This window comes from Parasteatoda tepidariorum, chromosome 5 (genome assembly GCF_043381705.1).
Source record: "Parasteatoda tepidariorum isolate YZ-2023 chromosome 5, CAS_Ptep_4.0, whole genome shotgun sequence".
Lineage (NCBI taxonomy): Eukaryota > Metazoa > Arthropoda > Arachnida > Araneae > Theridiidae > Parasteatoda > Parasteatoda tepidariorum.
In genome coordinates this window covers 17023596-17035078 of record NC_092208.1, presented here as the reverse complement: position 1 = coordinate 17035078, position 11483 = coordinate 17023596, and positions in this window count along the sequence as shown.

The window sequence follows — 11483 nt, the reverse complement described above, 5'->3', positions numbered from 1 at the left end:
ACTGAAAACACATTTAGAAAATCTGCACTAATATTAAAATGTTAAAAACACACATTGATTTCTTTTGCTCATATTTGAATTTGTCACACAATTTTCGCATATTTCACAAAATAAATGAATAAATCAAATGGAGGATAAAAGTTTTATTTCTATAAGAAGAAAAATTCTGATTCAATGCAATAAATTAAAACTGTCTTACAATAATCTTATTTTTCCAAACATGGCCATGGCTAAGGTACTAAGGGTATTGTTAAAAAAATCCATAAAAGATATGATAAAAAAATTGCTAAAAGAATTAGTTTAAAAAAAATATTATTTTGAGCGGGCATAAAATGATTTTTAAAGGAAGGTAATGTAATATTATTATTAAATATTTTAAATAGTTCTGATAATTTTCTATTGTTATGGTTTATTAAAACTAAAGTAGGCTGTTATGTGACCAAATTACTACGTTAAACCTTAGTTAATAAAAATGTCGTTTCTTAAAATTTGCACTCAAGCGGCAATTAGTTGAAAATATTAAAAAGAAACAAGGTAGAGACGAAATGCACGTTTACAGAAAAAATTATTTAAAGTTCATATGATCAAATTTAATCTTAACACATAGATCGACAAATACATAATTATTAATAAAGTAAATTTTTGCCTTAGCGGTTATTCGTTTAAACATTTAATGACGCACAGACATTTTTTTAAAATTTAAATATTGTCTGGGGTAATAAGTAAGTTTAAAATTTTAAGCGTTTAAAAATTTACCCAATCGAGAACCTTTACATTAAAATGCAACTTCAGTTTACAAGCAACAAATAATTAATTCATCTATAAAATAAAGGATTTAACCATCGATATTTTTTTGACAAAGCCATTATCCGAATAAATCTTTCTAAAATTAATTGAATTTAATTAGTTTTAAAATGCTCTTTTTAAAAAAAGGAGAAATATAAATCTTTTGAGTATTTTGAGGAGAGAGGACTACTTGAATTTTTATAAAAATGCATATGTTTCATAAATAAACAATCTCGAATTTTTCTATAAGATGTTTATTATTATTTTTTTCTTATTTTCTTAAAATAAAGGGAATTAATTAATGAAAAAAATTATTGTTGTTATTGTGCTGCTTTAACAGATAGTTACAAAATACATATTATATCCTCAATGATATTTTTTTCCATTTTATTTTAATTATAATGGCCAAATAAGGTGCTTTGAAATTAAGAAAAATACTAAGCAAGGTCTTGATAAATTACACAACTCTGTTTTTTCTCAATTTATAAACAAAAGAATTATTTAAACTTGAGCTTAAGTTATTAATTTAAAATTAAAATTGTGTGTGAATATTATTTCTGTGACTTAAGAGCAAAAAAAAAAAAATCAGTTTGAACAATTAACGATACGTTCCTTAATCTATTCATTCAACAAATAAATTAATCAATTTAAAATAAATAAATTGAACTTTTATGAGTGTTTAAACCTAAAATCTATCTTTTAATGAATGAAAAGAAATCTATTTCTCCATAGTTGGCACGTTTAACTGAGCCAATGCTACGTAATTTACACAAAAATATTTACTTATTGCAATAATTTTTCAGGAAACTTGAAAAATTATGTTTCCAGCATTTCAAATTTTAACATTCGTTTTTTCTTCCCATTAAGACATTTTTTTTAATAATAATACAATAATGAGCATTTAATTACTCGAAGTTCACTTTTTGTTACCAAAATATCACTGTGCATATTAAATGATTTTGTTTTATAAAAATAATTATATACAAAAACAAAATATTATAATTTAGTAAACGCCCCTCTCAATCTACATATACAGCGATGCAAACTTGCTCTGCTCCGTGTAGAAAAATATTTTTTATTGAGTGCAAAAGTTACATTTATTGTATGATTCTTTGTTTATTTAATGTAAAACCATTTTCCCTTTCTGCGTATAAATAATAAATAATTGAAAAAAATCATGTGAAACATAATTTTGTTCCAGGTAAGAATTATAAATTTTACCAGAATTATCTTAAATTCTGCATGGTTTCGTTTTTAACTACCACTGAATAAAATATTTTAAAGAAAGTGGAGCAGTTGGCATTGCTAGAAAGTATATCGATCGCTACGAAATATAACATGAAATAATAAAATGAGCATAATTTCAATAAATAAGACATGATTACTTACAATTTAATCCTTGATTTTAAGAAAATCCTAATACTTTGTTTAAATTACACTTATGGCTGTCTTTTTTTTTTTCATAAAAAAAGAATAGATGGGGTGTATTCATTGTTGAGTATTACTATTGGTTTAAGCAAGGCAGAGGCACCTCCTGTTTTTAGTATTTAAATGTTTTGTGACAGTGATTCCCACCATGTGTGGCAAAACCTCCCTTTTTGGAAGGATTTACGCTAATTTACAGCAAGGGTTCTACTTGTATATTCAACAAATTCGAAAACCGCTTTCTAAAGTGATTTTCACCCCTAATAAAATTTAAGATCTGCAGCCTAATTGGGCTAAACTGGACAGGGACATCCCCTGGTTTTCACATCTCTTTGCTCTCTGTCACCTCCAAAGGGCTATTCTCTGTGCCTGCAGGTGTTCTATTCATCCCCAGGTAATTGCTCTTTTACATCCTGGTAATGTGATATGAAGAGATGTTTATCTTGTCTTTTTGCTTGTGGTACTGGAAGAAGAAAGATTTATCTGAGGATCGGATCATTGGAAGTTTTTATTCTGCATTCTGGAGAGTTTTCTAAATGATTCTTTTCAATGTTTTATTTATTTTTTTGAAATTTGTATTTGTATGTATGTTAAATTTATTTTTTTAAAACAAGCAAAATATCAAAATATTTTGAAAAATTGAAAAAAAGAGAGAAACGTTGGTTGATTTTGCGCCTTTTTCAAATAATGCGCCCATGGCTCTCACCATGCCAGCCATACCCTAGATACGCCACTGACCGCAAGGGTTGCTGTTTCCAGAAAGCTTTATGAGAGACGGTTTTTTTCAAGAAGACCCGCTTTTTGCGTCTTCTACTAACAAAAGAGTCATTTTTTGGATGATGCAGATAACAGAAATTGGAGCATGGATCAATGATCAAATGATTTCTTCACCGATTAGTTCCACTTCAGCCTAACCACAGACTCTGTACTTTTATTTGTAGAGATCCAGAGACTCGATATAGTTCGTTCACCAGGAGTTGGCACTTGGCTCCGCCTTCATCACGTGGTATCGGATCATACCATTTCGCTATTTTGGGGAGAAGGATGTGAACAAGGCTGCTATTTGGCGATCGTATGACAAAAATATTTATTTCGCAATCTTCATGTGCATGTTTTGAACATGTGCATTTTATTTCATAAACTTGTTGATATTTCTCTCTTTTTATTGAATAGTTTGTTCTTTTTGAGATATTTTGCTGGGAAAAAGTTTTTAAATATAAATTAGCTAGAATATCGAAAGGTAGAATAGCTGATGATAAAGCGAAGTAAGTGATTGAAAAAAAATTCACTATTTCTGTTTGGCCATCCCCTTCTACATCAGAAAACCTCCACACGGCGGTTTCTTATAAGTAGTCTGCGCAGACTATTTAAAAAGTGAAGAGTTTGAGTGCCTGAAGCCAAATTCTATTTTAAAAGTGACTGAGAGGAATTTGTCATATATATTTCAGAATTGAATCTGTAGTAGTAGACAAGTAAATAAGACAAACTAATCATATTCAAAAGTTAAACAAATTTTTAGACACATATTTGCTACCACTTTTTTATTTTTACTAGATTTTCTATTAAAGGGCTCCCTCGTAAACTGATTTGCCTTCATAGTGGTCTAATTGGACTACCTATAAAAAACGATGTGGAGGCTTTGCGCGCATTCGAGGTTATCTCGATTTCAAGCGGGGAAATGTTTTTCCTCTTACTCCCCCGCGCTAAAATGAACTCTGCGTCCGAGGAGGTGGAGCCAAGTGTCAACTCCTGGTGAACGAACTATACCCGCTCTCCAATATCCGAAAATCTCTAATATCTGTCATTGAAAGAAGTAAATTATGGTTTTGGAGCCCTAGTCCGTCCTTTTAGGAGCGCAGTGAGTCCTGATTTCATTTTAATGGAGGGCAATGGGGCACAACTTTTAGTACTTCTGGTCAACCATTTTCTGGAAGATGAAGATATTCCCCGTATGGGTTGACAAGCTGGATCTCCTGACCTCACTCTTATACAGCATGCCTTGTACGCTTTGGGGAGTTCAATTGCAACACTTAAACCTATCTAGGAACCATCAATTTTCGGAAAACAACCGTACTCAATTAGTGGGAGAAGCTGCCAGAGGAACTTATAAGCTGCCTTATTTCCAGCGTGAAATCACTGTGTTAGACATGTATATCAGTAGGAGAGTGCCATACACCTTATTAAATCATTATTTTAATTCTATTCTGTAACGACGCTTTGATACAATACGACTCTGATGAGTGTTACGCACGATCAATTTTGTGTTTTACAATTGTTGAACTGTTGATTAAATTAATAAGTTTTAAATTTAGTGGCGTCATCTATTTTTAAAAAATAAAAAAAAAAAATATATACATTATGCTTACCTACTTATGACTTATTTTTAATGTTTTCTTTTGTTTGCTAATTGTTTTATAATACCGAAAAGTTATTATTTGACATCTAAGAAATCAAGCAATTGTCTATTAAGATGCTTATTTTATTAATTTTTGATGCATAATTTCAATCGAAATCAAAGTGAGTGATTATGAATTGTCCATTGAATTAATATCATGAGTAATCAAAGAATGAATTTACAAAAAATTCTATCGTTTAATTCTAGTGCATTTCTATTGAATTGCAAATATTTTTTAGTTATTTAATTACAGGAAATTGTCTGTTTGTCTCCATAGTGCGTTTATGAAAGTGCCGCAGGAAGAATGTAAAAGAATGTTCTCAAAAAATTCTAATTGTCAAGCAGCAATATCTACAAGAGTTGAACAAAAAATCAGCAAGAAAATCAGATCCCTTTATAAAATAATATTTTCCTCTAGGATATGATAAAATATTTTTCAAATAATCAAACATAATTTTACAATAATATATAAAATCTCATATAATAAATTCAAACTGAACAAAATGGTTCTGCAATTATACTTAATAAATTAAAGTAAGAGATTTTAATTTCTAAGAGCATAAAGAGATTCATAATACTATTCAATTTGAATATTAATCATTAGTTCTTATATTTATGATATAAAAACTATCTAATAAAGCTTTAATTTATGTTTAATAATTATTATTGTATTAATTTGATGTTTTCCAAAACATGGTTGTTTACCTTGCATTTACCTAAAATTCGTAATATTAATATTAAAAAATTCAAAATAAAAAATAATATTTTATTTTTAAAAACCACGTTTTTGTAGTGGAGAATAATAATTGAAAAAAATTTAAAAAACGAAAAACGTGGGGCGCATGAAATACATAACAGTTCATATACACATACATATACACATACATATGCATATACACAAATATATTCCACATACACATCAACATTCAGATACAATTACAATTACAGATATACATACACATATTTCAAGAGCACACATACACAAATTAATATAACATTACTGTTATGTATTTCAAGCGACCCACGTTTTTCGTTTTTCAAATTTTTTTAAAATTATTATTCTCCACTACAAAAACGTGGTTTTTTAAAATATTATTTTTTATTTTGAATTTTTTTATTTTAAATTAAAATTTTTTTAATTTTTAATTTTTATTATATATTCTTTTTAAATTATTATTTTTAAATTATTATTCTTTACAACAAAAAACGTGATTTTTAAAAATATATATTTTTATCTAGATAATTTAAATAAATGTGTTTTTATTAAAATACTATTGATGACGCTATTTTATATTTTGTACAAAACTTTAAAATTTGTCTTAAAACTAGTATGAGGAACATACTGAAGCTGATTCATAATTGATTTACATTTTGTAAATAAACTATGGAGAAATGATATTAGAGGAGGAGCTACAAAGAGACGTAACAAAAGGCAATGCCGATAAATCCAATCAGAGAGCTCAAGTTCTCTTGGGGATACTATAGATGTGTGGTGAACCACCTTCTCACCAGATGGCGATGAACACTGCTCGCCAGGTGGCAGTGCAAAACATCTCCCTCAACCTTTTTATAAGATGGCAACATCTCTTGTGTTCAAACTTTAGTTTCCAGAATCTGGCAACAGCTCAATATAAACATTCATTCGGGCTTGCTGACCGGTGAACATTCACCTTTTTTAAAAATGCTGCTGTCGTTAATCTTGTCTGCCTTTTACATTGTAACTTAATATGATTTCTTCTTTTTAAAATAGCTAAATAGCAATTAGATTAATTTTGACAGTATTGTTCGTATTGTAGTTTAATATTGTATATTTTTAATCTTTTACTATATGTTTTTTGAACTTTATTTTACATCTCTCTTCGTTGAAAAATGTGTCTTGTATGTTAAGGCAATTTAGTAACCAAAACTTTCATAACCAAAAACAATTATCGATTTAAAACTTACTGAGAGTATTTTGTTACCAAAGTAGTCATTACCAGGCTAAAATTATTAATGGTACATTATAAGGCAACTGATTTGAAAAATTCATATCGTATTTAAGTACACCAAAAAGGATTTTATATCATAGTAGTACCATAAACTAAAGTTTGAACACAAGAGATGTTGCCATCTTATAAAAAGGTTGAGGGAGATGTTTTGCACTGCCACCTGGCGAGCAGAGTTCATCGCCATCTGGTGAGAAGGTGGTTCACCACAGATGTAAAGGTAGTTTACATGCCTACTGGTCTTCCGCGGAACTGAAAACTGTGATATAAGTTTGAAGTTCAATTACACTAAGAATTATCAATGGTTTTATATTACAGTACATTTTGTGTAAAGCCACCATTTATAATGATTGGATACTCTAAAAAATTTTTATTGTGAACCAACGTGTTTCAATTCGAAATTTTCATTGTTGGTATGAGTGAATTAAATGTATTTCTTATTCATTTCCGCAGAAATTGTTCTCTCTCTTCTCACACATCCTGAGGATTACTATAAGTATGAGGATGAAGTTCTTTTCTATGCAACGGCACACGACAGCAGACAGTTAATTAATCCTTTTAAAGAAGGTTACGAATTGTTCGGAGGACAGGCATATGTGGCCAACGTTGCAATGGTAATAATTTTTTTAAACATTAGCAATACCATACTACTTTGTGACGTAATCAAACATATTAAAAAATAGTGCGTGGAGTCCCTCCGCGCGGAAGAAGTTAAACTTCGCAACCTGCGATGTTAATAGTAGAAGAATGAGCAGTCGTAGAAGGATCTCTATTTCTATTCAACGACTCTTTTTCCTGCTCCGCTCGCTTCCGTGCTCTGTAATCATGGTAATATTGTGCATTTTTCCCTCGTGGACCTCTTGAACCAGTGGAAGTGCTTGTGGTTGCCTCATCGTCTCGCCATGGAAAATGTATTTGTATTAATAATGTATGTGAATGCGTCATAATGTAATTTTAAAAGAGAAAACCTAACAATCCATTGATATTCACAAGAGACGTACCTTGACATAACCTTAAATTCGCCGCATTGTCCGTGGGATTGTTTTCACTAATTTTTTACAATTCTTATCCACTAAATTTGAAAATAAAAAATACTACCCTATTAAACTATATGTGTATCAAAACAAACTAAAAAAATATTTATGGAAAAACAATACTTTTATTATTTTTATGCCAGTGAGAACTAAAACAATATGGAAATGAATGAGGGAAAACTGGATCCTACCACGTGATTTCCCGGCCAATAAAAATGTAGCGTTTAACGCTTAACGCAACCTTGTTGGAAGTCGCATGAGAAGTATAACTTCAATAAAGTAAGAGTTTGTGCGTTTGGCTTTTTTTTACTACCAAAATATCTTGTGCTAGACTGAAATATGGTGTTCCTGAAATATGGCCAGTAAATACAAGAATCAACTTTATTCTACCGTCCCAAAAAAATTTCAAAAAGATCTATTTGGATAATTGTTAGAAAAATAAACCATTTCTCATGGGTTCAGCATTAATTATTGTTTTGTTTATTACTTCTAAATATTTAAAACACAATATCAGTAATGTTTGTTTGCTCTGATAAACATTATTCTCAACTCCATTTACTAAAAAAAGAGAGTTTATTTCACGTTCTTTAATATATAATTATCTTTATACACACACTGTCAGCTAAGCTCAATGATCAACGTGAAGAGGGTAGCATATACGAACTACGTCACCAAATCATTATTTCTAAAGTTATCCGAATCCACAAGCGATATATTAATATTTATAATGCTTTTCAAACTAATTTTTTTAAATAAAACTAAGTAATTAAAAATTCAATGATATTTAAATTAAGAATAAAACAGGTTCAATGCTAAAATTAAAAAAAGAAAAGAAAATATGTAGTTCACGTACGGTAAAAACTCCCCCCCGCCATGAAGTTTGAGGCCATCTGCTGCTATGGAAGCAATAATAGCGCATTTCAGGGAGGGTAGCAGACGTTAAACTTACCCGTCTGCGAATAGGTTTCACCAGGTTAATACATCTTCATTTGCTATTTGGAGAACCTTCTCCTGAATGCCATACTTGTAATGTTCCACTCACAATTCACCACATTTTAATAATTTGCCCATGTTTTAACCGACAACGTCTTATCTTTTTTGGAGTTCAATTTTATGTATACAGGATTTACTGAATGGCATTCACCATCCTAACATTTTTGCATTTTTACGTGATGTTGTTATTTTTAACTGCATATAAAATTTTTAACACATCTACTGCTTTATACACTTTAGTAAATATCTTACCACTTTCGTACATTCGTTTTATACTGTACTCATACTTTTTATCTGATTTTATTCATACCTTTTACATGATTTTATTTAGATCATTTATCTTGTCTTATTTACTTACTAGTACTGTTTTATCAGTTATAATTGTGCTGCAATTAAATTTTGTATGTAATTAGGCTTTTAAATTATTTTACCGTATTGTTTGGCGCAGCATGTCCATATTTATACCTTGTGCTACTAAACCTTACATTCAATCAATCAATCAATCTTTTGTTTCATTACTTTACTTTTAATTCATCAAAATAATTTCATTTTCAGACTCAAATTGAAAGGCTTCCACCTCCATACAGTACCAATTGTTTTGACTATATCAAAGCGTGGAAAGAAAATAATGGTAGTGGACCGACAACACAAGCAGTAAGTTAGATAATCGAACAAAAAGTTTAGTTACCCCTAAAGAAATCAGGAATATTATATTATATTACATTCGTTGAACAGTTGTTTTTGAACAAAAGAGCATCATGAAATTCAGAGCAGTTGCTTTGCTTCGGAATAATGAAGTATAAATTCAATGTTTTGATCAAGAAAGTATATAAAATAATCCATCGGCGAGCTTTTCATTACGGACACCGTTCAAAATGTGTGTTTGCGAACATGCATATGAACTGTACTCAATTTCTTAAACATGTATTTTGAGCTGTATTCATTTTCGTAATCATTCATTTAGAGCTGTATTCATTTTCGTAATCATTCATTTAGAGCTGTATTCATTTTCATAATCATTCCTTAGAGCTTTATTCATTTTCGTAAACATGCATTTCGAGTTGTATTCATTTTCGTAAACATGCATTTCGAGCTGTATTCATTTTCGTTAAACATGCATTTCGAGCTGCATTCATTTTCGTTAAACATGCATTTTGAGCAATGGTAAGTTTCTTAAATATGCTTGAAGCTTTCGAATTTAAAAAAATGTCAATGACGAATTAAACTTGACTACTGTGTTTTATGATATGTTATTTATACACCGATATTTTCTGTTTTTTGTTAAAGGAATGTATTCAATATTGCAGTTTAGAAAAAGCCTTGTTAGAAGACTTCTGTATAGCTGAGCAAATTTATATTTCGCACACAAAGGGACTTTGTCCTTTTGGTAGGTATTAATAGTGTTGCTATTCTATGATTTTTTTTATGTTGTAATTGTTACAATGCTCACCAAAAACACTTGAATTCATTTTTCATGGATGTCGCTGATTATAAATAAAAGTGTTGTTTTCATATTAGCAATTGTAAATATACTAGTGTGGGCATTTTAGTACTATTGATTTTGTTTTTATTTGCTGAGAATTTGCACAATTAGTAAATAATAGAAAAGAAGATGTTTTGCAACAAAGGAATCGTTTATGAAAGATCTCTACCACTTTTTGCAATGTTTAATTTTCAGTGTACCACGCAGGGGTGATTGTGAGCCCAAGTCAAAATTCCGGAAAATTTCCTGGGTTTAAAAAAAAAACCCAGTTTAAATTGAAAAATTAGAAAATTTTTCCTTTTTCTCAATATTTCTTAGTTTACTTAAAATATATTTAAAAATGTTCACATACCTATATCATTTACACATACTTATGATGACCTGGAGAAGTAATTAAAATTTACAAATATGTCTTTCTTTTTTGAGTTAATGATTATAACAACTATTTACTGATAAAAAATGAATATTAATTATGAAAATAAGCTTATAAAGTATCCCTCTGGCTCTCCCGTACAAACAAATAAAATAAACTGTGTTTTTAAGTTCCACCTTTGAAAATTTGATTTCTGGAAACTTCTGTGATCAATGATTTTTTGAAGCGTCTGGACCTTCGATCTCCGGAAACTTCCGGATCACTGTTAACGAAAAATCCGGAAATCCGGATTTTTTCCGGAGCACAATCAGCCCTGACCACGTACACCAGAAGTCTGCAGAAATACAATTACAGACATGAAAATTTACGTGCTAAAAGTCCTTTCGATTTATAAACATAACACGTTTTTATTGAATTTTAGTGGAAGTTATTGCCATTTCAAATGCGTTTTTCTCACTTTTTTTCAAACGTTTTTTGCTTTAAATAATGACTATTTGTCCAATGTAGCAATAAAAAACGGATCTCTCTCCAGATCTTCATTTTTAAATCTCGCGCTTAAATTGATATAAAAAATGGCAAAAAATGCATAAATATAATATATAAGAGATTAGATGGAGCTTCATATAAATCTTAGCATTTGCATAATTTTTTTAAATATATATTTTTATATTAAATATTCAAGGGAGATAAAATCTGTTTCCAGTTTTAATAGTTGTATGATATAAGGTTATTGTTGCACATTGACAACTAGTGGAATTAATTCTCATCTTTTATTTTCAATTGTGCTGCACATTTTCCTGCTTATATACGTGTTTCAAGGCGTCGCAAAATACTTTTCCTTAGTCTGTATTCATATTAAAATCACCGTCAAGACAGCCATTATAAGTTATTAATAAAAAGAATATAAAAATACTTTAAATTATTATTATGTAATTACATTAAAAATGTCTGCTGGTGAATATAAAAAAGAAAGAAAAAAAGAAATTTTTTTTCGAACAGCAGCCGTCTC